The sequence below is a fragment of the Nerophis ophidion genome, linkage group LG04 (assembly GCF_033978795.1).
Source record: "Nerophis ophidion isolate RoL-2023_Sa linkage group LG04, RoL_Noph_v1.0, whole genome shotgun sequence".
Taxonomy (NCBI): domain Eukaryota; kingdom Metazoa; phylum Chordata; class Actinopteri; order Syngnathiformes; family Syngnathidae; genus Nerophis; species Nerophis ophidion.
This window is the reverse complement of record NC_084614.1, coordinates 80,450,983-80,462,994: the sequence shown is the minus strand read 5'-3', so window position 1 is coordinate 80,462,994 and position 12,012 is coordinate 80,450,983. Positions and strand designations below refer to the sequence as shown.

General features: G+C 40.9%; 1 protein-coding gene across 1 annotated transcript in view; it reads left to right on the top strand.

The window, feature by feature from the left end:
• Positions 1–566: 566 nt before the first annotated feature.
• crebrf (creb3 regulatory factor) overlaps positions 567–12,012 on the top strand; it is a 34,685-nt gene continuing 23,239 nt past the window's right edge. The window contains exon 1 of the mRNA XM_061899239.1: positions 567–750. The gene's annotated coding sequence lies outside the window, so the exon portion shown is untranslated. The remainder of the gene's footprint in view (positions 751–12,012) is intronic.

The window sequence follows — 12,012 nt, the reverse complement described above, 5'->3', positions numbered from 1 at the left end:
CCTCCACAAGGGATAAATAAAATATAAAACTAGAAACAGCCCAAAGGCTACAACCAGCATGCATGTCTATAGAAAGGCTTTTTTTTTTTAAAAAAGATGGGTTTTTAAGCCTTTTTTAAAAAGCATCCACAGTCTGAGGCTCCCTCAGGCTGTCAGGGAGAGCGTTAAGAGGTGCATGTTAACATTTTCTAATTTTTCTAAAGATATCTTTTCTCGCGGCCCAGCCTCACCCAGTTTCTGCATCCAGGTAAATTGAGTTTGAGACCCCTGTTTTAAATTAATTAGCGCCCCCGGCGGTTATTCAAGGAAATACGGGTATTTGCGAATTTTTTTTTTTTTTTTTTTTTTGGGGGAAAAAAACATTTTTTTTTACTTGCGTGTGTGTGGAGTTTGGCTAGTAATTTCCCTCCACACACACACACACACACACACACACACACACACACACCCCTCGGTGTTGTATCATGCGGCGATGCTCGCTGTTGCAATGTTACAGAGCTGGCCGAGGCTGCCTCGCTCCCATTGGCCGAGCCCTGTACCACGTGATGGGGGCAAGTCACGCGCCTTCCAGGAAGTGAGGAGGAAGAAGGCAAAACAAAACAAAGCCTTGCGAGCAGAGACAGCGTGAACACTCAAACCCTGCAAGCTGCCGGACCAAAAAAAACTACACTTTTTCTTTTTCCCCCCGCCACTCTTTTTAAAAAAAGAGCTTCTCGCACGCTGACGGAGGCCGACGGCGCCCGCCTGGAGGTGAGTGAGACACTTTGGTCCACACCGCGAAGTGGTGTTAGCTCGCCAGGTAGCGCGGCTCGGACGAAGGCCATTCGGAGCCATTCCGAGCCGAGCCGAGTCATTCCGAGCCGAGCCGAGCTCCTCCATTTCCGCATTTAAAAACTCGTCCACCGTGGAGACAAAAACACAACAACAACGTGTTTGTTGTTGTTGTTGTTGTCGTGTTATTTCCACTCAGCGCTCCCCAAAAATAAGCGCATTTTTTTTCATTTTCTTTAAAAAAACAAAATAATGCTTCATCATCATTGTTGCCTTTAGCACTTTCGCGCCGTCTTTAATTCCCGCCTTAAAAAAAATAGCGCTTATGTAAGACTCGGACATGGCCACTTTCAACTTCTCCACAACAATCCGCGTCCCCACGTGTGCGTGGAAGTGGGTTTGCTTGCGTTTAAAGTGAAGTAAAAAACAAAAACGTTGACTTTTTTTTTTTTTTTTCTCTTCCCTCCAGCAGGTACACGCCCCCCAACACACACGCACTACAGAGCTTCTAGAACATTCTTCGGGTATTTCCCCCCCTTTGTTGTTGAATAATAATAAAAAAAACACATTAAATAAATGTTTTTTTTTAATTTTACATTCCTTTTACGTCAAAACCACTAGCTAGCTGCTAGCCTTTAGCAATGTGGCCATTAGTGTCATGGTTGGTGCAAACAGCGAACAGCCAGCACGAAGGCGGCGGTGGGCGCACGTTAAGCGGATGTTTTGTGGGTCGTGGACGTTGTTTGAGTCGCTAAATGCTTTTTTTTTTAGTGTTTGTATTTAGGCCACCGCCATGGAGGCCTCCAACTTGTTTATCTTCGACCTCAACCCAGCTTGAACACGGGCTCTTTATTTTGGAGTAGCGCGTAGCCTTGACGGCAGCGGCGGCCAATCGGACAGGCTTGGAGGCGGGCTCTCAGCTAGTGACAGCCAATGGGGAAGCAGGATTACGTGGGTGTTGGCGCTGTTGGGTTAGGTTGAGGCTCTGTTTTGCTTCGCCTGACCACTTTATTTCCCTTTTTATTTGACACCAACTCAAGGCGATCACTGTTCTTTAGGAAATTATGTTTAGTTTGATACATAGGGATTGTTGTGGGATGGGAAAGTGTGTGCTTTAAACTTACAACAACAAGAAAATAATCATATTTAATACATCAATCAATGTTTACTTATATAGCCCTAAATCACTAGTGTCTCAAAGGGCTGCACAAACCACTACGACATCCTCGGTAGGCCCACATAAGGGTGGGCCTACCATCCATCCATTTCCTACCGCTTATTCCCTTTGGGGTCGCTGGTGCCTATCTCAGCTACGATCGGGCGGAAGGCGGTGTACACCCTGGACAGGTCACCACCTCATCGCAGGGCCAACACAGATAGACAAGATTCACACTCACATACTAAGGGACAATTTAGTGTGGCCAATCAACCTATCCCCAGGTGCATGTCTTTGGAGGTGGGAGGAAGCCGGAGTACCTGGAGGGAACCCACGCCAACTCCACACAGAAAGTCCCCGAGCCCGGGATTGAACCCTGACTACTCAGGACCTTTGTATTGTGAGGCGGACGCACTGACCCCTCATATAATGAGATTTTCTTATTTAAACGCAGGTCCATTCTGTGTGTCATACTTGATCATTTCACGATATTGCCATATTTTTGCTGAAAGGATTTAGTAGAGAACATCCACGATAAAGTTCGCAACTTTTGGTCGCTAATAAAAAAGCCTTGCCTGTACCGGAAGTAGCAGACGATGTGTGTGTGACGTCACGGGTTGTAGAGCTCCTCACATCCTCACATTGTTTACAATCATGGCCACCAGCAGCTGGACCGAGAAAACGACAATTTCCCCATTAATTTGAGCGAGGATGAACGATTCGTGGATGAGGAAAGTGAGAGTGAAGGACTAGAAGAAGAAGAAAAAAAGACGAGGGCAATGGGAGCGATTAGACACATTTACTAGGATCATTCTGGAAAATCCCTTATCTGATTATTGTGTTACTAGTGTTTTAGTGAGATTATATAGTCATACCTGAAAGTCAGAGGGGTGTGGTGACCGCCAGTGTCTCTGAGGGAAGCCACAGAGGAGCCAAGAAAGTGGCAGCTGCCTCTTTGACAGCTGCAGGAGGAACGACACGAGCTCCTCTCATGTTTACGGTAAGAGCCGACTTATTACCACCATTTTCTCACCGAAACCTGCCGGTTGACGTGTGGTGGGGAACCATGTTCGCTCGACCGCTCTGTTCCATATTAAAGCTTCACAACAAACAAAGAAACACCGGTGGTGTTTGTGTTGCTACAGCCGGCTGCAATACACCGCTTTCCACCAACATCTTTCTTCTTTGACGTCTCCATTATTAATTTGACAAATTGCAAAAGATTCTGCGACACAGATGTCCAGAATACTGTGTACTTATGCGATTAAAAACAGACTACTTTTAGGCGTGATCGGTGCTGGAAGAACATATCCGCTACCACTGGTGACGTCACGCGCACGTTTTCAACAGGATACTTTGTGGAAAATTTTAAATTGTAATTTAGTAAACTAAAAAGGCCGTATTGGCATGTGTTGCAATGTTAATATTTCATCATTGATATGTAAACTATCAGACTGCGTGGTCGCTAGTAGTGGCTTTCAGTAGGCCTTTAATATTTATTATTATTAGGGCAGCACGGTGGAGGAGGGGTTAGTGCATGTGCCTCGCAATACGAAGGTCATGAGTAGTCCTGAGTTCAATCCCGGATCTTTCTGTGTGGAGTTAGCATGTTCTCTCCATGACTGTGTGAGTTTCCTTCAGGTAGTGCGGCTTCCTCCCACCTCCAAAGACATGCACCTGGGGATAGGCCCCTCCCACTTCCAAAGACATGCACCTGGGGATAGGCCCCTCCCACTTCCAAAGACATGCACCTGGGGATAGGTTGATTGGCAACACTAAATTGGCCCTAGTGTGTGAATGTGAGTGTGAATGTTGTCTGTCTATCTGTGTTGGCCCTGCGATGAGGTGGTGACTTGTCCAGGGTGTACCCCGCCTTCCGTCCGAATGCAGCTTAGATAGGCTCCAGCGACCCCGAACGGGACAAGCGGTAGAAAATGGATGGATGGATAATGCTAATTACAAAACCCAAAACCAGTGAAGTTGGCACTTTGTGTAATTCGTAAATACAATGATTTGCAAATCCTTTTCAACTTATATTGAATTGAATCGACTGCAAAGAGAAGATATATAATGTTCAAACTGAATTTTATTTTTTATTTTTTATTGCAAATACTCATTAACGTTGAATTTAATGGCAGCAACACATTGCAAAAAAGTTGTCACAGGGCCATTTTTACCACTGGCCTTTTCTTTTAACAACACTCAGTAAACATTTGGGCAAAGAGGAGAGAAATGTTTGAAGCTTTTCAGGTGGAATTATTTACCATTCTTGCTTGATGTACAGCTTAAGTTGTTCAACAGTCTCCGTTGTGGTATTTTAGGCTCCATAATGCGCCGCACATTCTCAATGGGAGAAAGGTCTGGACTACAGGCATGCCAGTCTAGAACCCGCACTCTTTTACTATAAAGCCACACTGTTGTAACAGCTGGTTTGGAATTTTCTTGCTGAAATAAGCAGGGGCGTCCATGATAACGATGTTTAGATGGCAACATATGTTGCTCCAAACCCTGTATGTACCTTTCAGCATTAATGGTGCCTTCACAGATGTGTAAGTTACCCATGCCTTGGGCACTAATACACCCCCATACCATCACAGATGCTGGCTGTTGAACTTTGTGCCTATAACAATCCGAATGGTTCATTTCCTCTTCGGTCCGGAGGACACTACGTCCACAGTTTCCAAAAACAATTTGAAATGTGGACTCGTCAGACCACAGAACACTTTTCCACTTTGCATCAGTCCATCTTAGATGAGCTCGGTCCCAGTGAAGCCGACAGCGTTTCTGGGTGTTGTTGATAAAATGGCTTTCACTTTGCATAGTAGAGTTATAACTTGCACTCACAGATGTAGCGACGTACTGTAGTTACTGACAGAGGTTTTCTGAAGTGTTCCTGAGCCCATGGGGTGATATCCCTTACACACTGTTGCTTTTTGACATAGTACCGTCTGAGGCATCGAAGGTCCGTAATATCATCGCTTACGTGCAGGGATTTCTCCAGATTCTCTGAACTTTTTGATGATATTACGGACCGTAGATGGTGAAATCTCTAAATTCCTTGCAATAGCTGGTCGAGAAATGTTGTTCTTAAACTGTTTGACCTTTTGCTCCCGCATTTGTTCATAAAGGGGTTACCCTCCTTGTTTGTGAATGACCGAGCATTTCATGGAAGCTGCTTTTATACCCAATCACGGCACCCACCTGTGACATGTTCCAAATAAGTGTTTGATGAGCATTCCCCAACTTTCTCAGTCTTTCTTGCCACTTGTGCCAGCTTTTTTGAAACATGTTGCAGGCATCAAATTCCAAATGAGCTAATATTTGCAAAAAATAACAACATTTTCCTGTTCGAACGTTTAGTATCTTGTCTCTGCTGTCTGTTTAGTTGAACATAGGTTGAAAGGGATTTGCAAATCATTGTATTCTGTTTTTATTTACCATTTACACAACGTGCCAACCTCACTGGTGACGGTAACACCAACCAATAACAACATGTAAATAACCTCCCAAATAATAAGAATATTGTTACAAGCCCATTGGACATTATTTAAACCTCGCTTTCGAGCTGTTCCATTTGACAAAGCAAAACAAGCTCGATGCTTATGCATTTTGTCAGTAAGTTTATTTTCTACGGTGGCCGGCAAGGAACAGTTGCGGCAACGTCAAAACAAAGAAAGTTAACCGAAACCAAAAACGTCACAAAACAAACGCAACAGGGAAATGCTGCAAAATAAAAAAAATCCTGCAATCACAGGGAGAGAAAAAAAAACAAACGCATGTAGAATGCAGAGACAAAACTTCCAAAACCACAACATCATGGACCAGGACAGAAGTCTGCAAATTGACCTCAGACTGCATGAAATGTCCTTCTTTAAAGGCAGCTTTTAACAAAGACATAAATAAAAAATGTACATTTTCATTCTGCCTCTCTCATGTCTTTAAAGAGGGACGCTCATGTCAGCCTCACCTTGTAATAATAATATTAATACATTTTTTAGTAAAAAGCACTTTACATTGAGCAAATAACCTCAAAGTGCTACAGTGTATTAAAAAAAGAAAATAATAATAATAAAAAGATAATAAAAATAAATACAAAATAATAACTAGAACAGCTTAATAGCTGGAACTAGTATGCATTTATCGATAAAAAGTTTTTTTTTTAAAAAAGAAGGGTTTTTACGCCTTTTAAAAAAAAAACATCCACAGTCTGTGGTGCCCTCAGGTCGTCAGGGAGCGAGTTCCACAGTTGTAGTCTGACTACTTGTAGCAAGAGGGACGCTCATGTCAGCCTCACCTTGTAATAATAAAATTAATACTTTTTTTTTGTAAAAAGCACTTTACATTGAGAAAACAAACTCAAAGTGCTACAGTGTAAGATAATTCAAATTAATACAAAAATAAAAACTAGAACAGCCTTAATAGCTGGAACTAGTATGCATTTATCGATAAAAAGTTTTTTTTTTTTTTTTAAAGAAGGGTTTTTACGCCTTTTTAAAAAAACATCCACAGTCTGTGGTGCCCTCAGGTGGTCAGGGAGCAAGTTCCACAGTTGTAGTCTGACTACTTGTAGCAAGAGGGACGCTCATGTCAGCCTCACCTTGTAATAATGATAATAATAATAGATTTTATTTGTAAAAAGCACTTTACATTGAGAAAACAAACTCAAAGTGCTACAGTGTAAGATCATTTAAATTAATACAAAATAAAAACTAGAACAGCCTAATAGCTGGAACTAGTATGCATATATCTATAAAAAGGCTTTTTTAAAAGGAAGGGTTTTTAAGCCTTTTTTAAAAGTATCCACAGTCTGTGGTGCCCTCAGGTGGTCAGGGAGAGAGTTCCACAGTTGTAGTCTGACTACTTGTAGCAAGAGGGACGCTCATGTCAGCCTCACCTTGTAATGATAATAATAATAGATTTTATTTGTAAAAAGCACTTTACATTGAGCAAACAAACTCAAAGTGCTACAGTGTAAGATAATTCAAATTAATACAAAAATAAAAACTAGAACAGCCTTAATAGCTGGAACTAGTATGCATATATCTATAAAAAGGCTTTTTTAAAAGGAAGGGTTTTTAAGCCTTTTTAAAAAAAGCATCCACAGTCTGTGGTGCCCTCAGGTGGTCAGGGAGAGAGTTCCACAGTTGTAGTCTGACTATTTGTAGCAAGAGGGACGCTCATGTCAGCCTCACCTTGTAATAATAATAATAATAATAATAATAGATTTTATTTGTAAAAAGCACTTTACATTGAGAAAACAAACTCAAAGTGCTACAGTGTAAGATAATTCAAATTAATACACAAATTAAAACTAGAACAGCGTTAATAGCTGGAACTAGTATGCATATATCTATAAAAAAGGCGTTTTTAAAAAGAAGGGTTGTAAGCCTTTTTTTAAAAACACCCTCAGTCTGTGGTGCCTTCAGGTGGTCAGGGAGAGAGTTCCACAGTTGTAGTCTGACTACTTGTAGCAAGAGGGACGCTCATGTCAGCCTCACCTTGTAATAATGATAATAATAATAGATTTTATTTGCAAAAAGCACTTTACATTGAGCAAACAAACTCAAAGTGCTACAGTGTAAGATAATTTAAATTGATACAAAATAAAAACTAGAACAGCCTTAATAGCTGGAACTAGTATGCATATATCTATAAAAAAGGCGTTTTTAAAAGGAAGGGTTTTTAAGCCTTTTATTAAAAGCATCCACAGTCTGTGGTGCCCTCAGGTGGTCAGGGAGCGAGTTCCACAGTTGTAGTCTGACTACTTGTAGCAAGAGGGACGCTCATGTCAGCCTCACCTTGTAATAATGATAATAATAATAGATTTTATTTGTAAAAAGCACTTTACATTGAGCAAACAAACTCAAAGTGCTACAGTGTAAGATAATTCAAATTAATACAAAATAAAAACTAGAACAGCCTTAATAGCTGGAACTAGTATGCATATATCTATAAAAAAGGCGTTTTTAAAAAGAAGGGTCGTAAGCCTTTTTTTAAAAGCATCCACAGTCTGTGGTGCCCTCAGGTGGTCAGGGAGAGAGTTCCACAGTTGTAGTCTGACTACTTGTAGCAAGAGGGACGCTCATGTCAGCCTCACCTTGTAATGATAATAATAATAATAGATTTTATTTGTAAAAAGCACTTTACATTGAGCAAACAAACTCAAAGTGCTACAGTGTAAGATAATTTAAATTAATACAAAATCAAAACTAGAACAGCCTTAATAGCTGGAACTAGTATGCATATATCTATAAAAAAGGCGTTTTTAAAAAGAAGGGTTTTTAAGCCTTTTTTAAAAGCATCCACAGTCTGTGGTGCCCTCAGGTGGTCAGGGAGAGAGTTCCACAGTTGTTGTCTGACTACTTGTTGCAAGAGGGACGCTCATGTCAGCCTCACCTTGTAATGATAATAATAATAGATTGTATTTGTAAAAAGCACTTTACATTGAGAAAACAAACTCAAAGTGCTACAGTGTAAGATAATTCAAATTAATACACAAATTAAAACTAGAACAGCGTTAATAGCTGGAACTAGTATGCATATATCTATAAAACGGCTTTTTTAAAAGGAAGGGTTTTTAAGCCTTTTTTAAAAGCATCCACAGTCTGTGGTGCCCTCAGGTGGCCGGGGAGAGAGTTCCACAGTTGTAGTCTGACTACTTGTAGCAAGAAGGACGCTCATGTCAGCCTCACCTTGTAATAATGATAATAATAATAGATTTTATTTGTAAAAAGCACTTTACATTGAGCAAACAAACTCAAAGTGCTACAGTGTAAGATAATTCAAATTAATACAAAATAAAAACTAGAACAGCCTTAATAGCTGGAACTAGTATGCATATATCTATAAAAAAGGCGTTTTTAAAAAGGAAGGGTTGTAAGCCTTTTTTTTTTAAAAACATCCACAGTCTGTGGTGCCCTCAGGTGGTCAGGGAGAGCGTTCCACAGTTGTAGTCTGACTACTTGTAGCATGCAGTTTTTGTCGCTGGGAGCGTTTTTTTTTTTCGCACTGGTTTTTGTTTTAAAAATGTGTGATATCATGTGCGATACACGTGGTCCTGGAGCTTTGTTTACATGTTCAAAAGCTGGACTGACCAATAACATCGAAATTTCCTCAAATAAGCACACAAGGTCAGTGTTTTCTACTATTTTAGTCGAGTCATTTGCAAAAGGTAAACATGCTAGACCGTAGACTAGGCTGAGCAGCCAATAGCATAGATGCTAGGCTGTAGACTACTAGGAGCTAGCAGCTACACAGCAGCTAAGCACACAATAGCATACAAGCTAGACGTCTAAAACAGCACATTTGTCAGGAAAAAAACAAGTATCAAATAATTATAGGTGTATATTATTTACACGTACAACGTCTACAAGGAGGAGGTATATTACAAAGTGTCCAGTAACAAACGTGTCCGCACCATTCAACAATACATTTTTCAAAATGTTTTTTTTTTCTAAGTGGCGAGGTGTAGCAGAAAATAATCAAAGAAGCACTGGCATAAGTTAATGAATTATTGTGACCACAAAGTGCCGCCAACACACAATTACCACTCCACTTCAACTTAAAGACCGCACAAGTCCACTCCATCCATTTTCTACCGCTTGTCCCTCTCATTTTTTTTTCTTTTATAACTACTATTGTTTTCTGTTTCAAACAGCCATACAGGTCACACTGAGCGTGGCCGTATGAACAACTTTAACACTGTAACAAATATGCGCCACACTGTGAACCCACACCAAACAAGAATGACAAGCTCATTTTCGGGAGAACATACGCACCGTAACACAACATAAACACAGAACGGAACAAATACCCTGAACCCCTTGCAGCTCTAACTCTTCGGGGACGCTACAATATACACCCCCCGCTAGCATGTTGTCTGTTTATTCAATTGTTAGTTGTGCTTTTTATTTTATCCCATATTTGTTCCCACTACCGCACTTTAAGTTGGAGTCTTTAATCCCGTTATATGCAAATATAATGACAATAAAGTTCATTCTATTCTATTCTATTCTTTGCGTGCCAGGTCAGTCACATAATAACTACGCCTTTTCACACACACAAGCGAATGCAATGCATACTTGGTCAACAGCCATACAGGTCACACTGAGGGTAACTGTATAAACAACTTTAACACTGTAACAAATATGCGCCACACTGTGAACCCACACCAAACAAGAATGACAACCCCATTTTCGGGAGAACATCCGCACCGTAACACAAAATAAACACAAAACGGAACAAATACCCTGAACCCCTTGCAGCTCTAACTCTTCGGGGACGCTACAATATTCCCCCCCCCCCGCTAGCATGTTGTTTGTTGTGCTTTTTATTTGACCCCATATTTGTTCCCACTATCGCACCTTAAGTTGGAGTCTTTAATCTCATTATATGCAAATATAATGACAATAAAGTCCATTCTATTCTATTCTATTCTATTCTTTGCGTGCCAGGTCAGTCACATAATAACTACGGCTTTTCACACACACAAGCGAATGCAAGGCATACTTGGTCAACAGCCATGCAGGTCACACTGAGCATGGGCTTTATGAACAACTTTAACACTGTAACAAATATGCGCCATACTGTGAATCCACACCAAACAAGAATGACAAACCCATTTTCGGGAGAACATCCGCACCGTAACACTAAATAAACACAAAACGGAACAAATACCCTGAACCCCTTGCAGCTCTAACTCTTCGGGGACGCTACAATATACACCCCCCCCCGCTAGCATGTTGTCTGTTTATTCAATTGTTAGTTGTGCTTTGTATTTTACCCCATATTTTTAAGTTGGAGTCTTTTAATCTCGTTATATGCAAATATAATGACAATAAAGTCCATTCTATTCTATTCTATTCTTTGCATGCCAGCTCAGTCACATAATAACTACGGCTTTTCACACAGACAAGCGAATGCAAGGCGTACTTGGTCAACAGCCATACAGGTCACACTGAGGGTAACTGTACAAACAACTTTAACACTGTAACAAATATGCGCCACACTGTGAACCCACACCAAACAAGAATGACAAGCTCATTTTCGGGAGAACATCCGCACCGTTACACAAAATAAACACAAAACGGGAAAAATACCCTGAACCCCTTGCAGCTCTAACTCTTCGGGGACGCTACAATATACACCCCCCCGCTAGCATGTTGTCTGTTTATTCAATTGTTAGTTGTGCTTTTTATTTGACCCCATATTTGTTCCCACTACCGCACCTTAAGTTGGAGTCTTTAATCTCGTTATATGCAAATATTCTATTCTATTCTTTGCGTGCCAGCTCAGTCACATAATAACTACGGCTTTTCACACACACAAGTGAATGCAAGGCATACTTGGTCACACTGAGCGTGGCCGTATGAGCAACTTTAACACTGTAACAAATATGCGCCATACCGTGAACCCACACCAAACAAGATTGACAAACCCATTTCCGGGAGAACATCCGCACCGTAACACTAAATAAACACAAAACGGAACAAATACCCTGAACCCCTTGCAGCTCTAACTCTTCGGGGACGCTACAATATTCCCCCCCCGCTAGCATGTTGTTTGTTGTGCTTTTTATTTGACCCCATATTTGTTCCCACTATCGCACCTTAAGTTGGAGTCTTTAATCTCGTTATATGCAAATATAATGACAATAAAGTCCATTCTATTCTATTCTATTCTATTCTTTGCGTGCCAGGTCAGTCACATAATAACTACGGCTTTTCACACACACAAGTGAATGCAAGGCATACTTGGTCAACAGCCATACAGGTCACACTGAGCATGGGCCGTATGAACAACTTTAACACTGAAACAAATATGCGCCATACTGTGAACCCACACCAAACAAGAATGACAAATTCATTTTCGGGAGAACATCCGCACCGTAACACAACATAAACACAACCGAACAAATAGTACTTGCAGCACTAACTCTTCGGGGACGCTACAATATACACCCCCCTGCTAGCATGTTGTCTGTTTATTCAATTGTTAGTTGTGCTTCTTATTTGACCCCATATTTGTTCCCACTACCGCACCTTAAGTTGGAGTCTTTAATCTCGTCATATGCAAATATTCTATTC